The following is a 1,469-nucleotide window of genomic DNA, read 5'->3' as shown; positions in this document are numbered from 1 at the left end:
GTGTGCACGCCCGCCTCGCAGACCCACCTCGCGGGCGATGCTTGTCCTCATTCGTTTGCTCCGTCTGTTTGCTTTTGGGGGTGGGCAGCGCATTCACGGGGCTCGAGATGCGACACCGCGTGAGTGCGGGAAAGATGCCTGGCCGGCCCCACCCCCACCCCCGCCCCGCCCGCTGAGTCTTCCCTTTGGCCCGCCGCCACGCCTTCCGTCCAATCGCAGGGCTCAGCGCCAGAATTTGAATCTCTGTTTTCCATTTAATCTGGTGGCCTGGGGGATGGGGGGGGCAGTGACGCGGGATGACGGGCGGCCTTCTGCCCACGAGCAGCAGGTGCAGGGACTCCAGGGACGCGACCCTCTGTCAAATTCAAGTTCATTTAATTATTGTCTCCACAACTCCCTTATGCCTTCAAAAACAGGACTTTTATACTTCATCTGGCTTTTTCCCAGTCATTCTATTTAGCTCTGGGCTGTTGCAACATCTATATCCTAAGGAGAAGCTGAAGTCACCGCACATTTGTTTTTTAACAGCTTTTATTGAGATATAATGTACATTCACCCATTTAAAGTGTGTGATTCGATGCATTTTAGCACCCTCAGAGTTTTGCAATCACCACAATTGTAGAAACTTTCACTACTCCAAAATTAAATTCCTTAGCCATCATTCCTGTAAGGACACCGTGGGCACTCAAGCGGAGAGGGAGGGGGAAGGCACTCCCTGGCAATATGGTGCCCTTCCAGGTTCTTCTCAGCAGTAAAAGCCCGCCGGTGCAAAAACCTAAACCAGTCACAGGTCAGAGCTCACTTCCTGCCCAGCCCCATCCAATCAGCTACTGCCCGTCCACACCCTATCCAAACCGGGAACGCAGCTCCCTATAAATATACGCGCAGTCCTTGAATAAAGTGGAACTTCTCTGGCGAACTGTCAGCTCGGGTCTTGTTGTCTTATCAGCTCGGGTCCTCCATCCTTTCATTGGTGCTGAAACCCGGGAAGGAGTTCACCCCGCACCAGAGGACTCCTTCCTCAGACTTCCTCGGACTCCTCCGCGACCCCCCCGGGACTGACGGTCTGCCCTCGTCCGTTTTCTCCGGCGCTGGCATCTTTCATCCACCACCGGCTCATCCGTTAGGTAAGCCCCTTTTCTTTTGTCGGGCTTGTAGATTATTCAAACCTTCACCCTAATCACATTCCTCCGGCTCCGGAGGCTGAGCCCCCATTCCTCTCTCTCTCTCTCACTCCTCTCCAACCTTCCTCCTTCCAGGTCCTGGACCTCCGTTGTTCGTCAAAAACCCCTAGTGCTAGGTCCCTTCCGGCTCCAGGCACAGTCACCTCAGGGAAGTGAGGGTCTGGGTGACAACCTACACCCCCTTCTCTCCAGGTTGTTTATTGAACCACTCCCTGAGATTGGCACGACTCATTGGGGACGCCCTCTGAGTCCCGTCTTTCTCATCCAGCCGAAGGGCTCATCTTT

The 1,469-nt window shown here is 54.5% G+C and overlaps 1 pseudogene; it reads right to left on the bottom strand.

Moving 5' to 3' along the window:
• The window catches only part of LOC103582317, a 6,077-nt pseudogene that overhangs the window by 3,522 nt on the left and 1,086 nt on the right, over nt 1–1,469 (bottom strand).

This window comes from Galeopterus variegatus, unplaced genomic scaffold (assembly GCF_000696425.1).
Source record: "Galeopterus variegatus unplaced genomic scaffold, G_variegatus-3.0.2 Scaffold15690, whole genome shotgun sequence".
NCBI classification, from domain to species: domain Eukaryota; kingdom Metazoa; phylum Chordata; class Mammalia; order Dermoptera; family Cynocephalidae; genus Galeopterus; species Galeopterus variegatus.
Note: the sequence above shows the minus strand (reverse complement) of the source record. Positions and strands in the feature narration are given on the sequence as shown.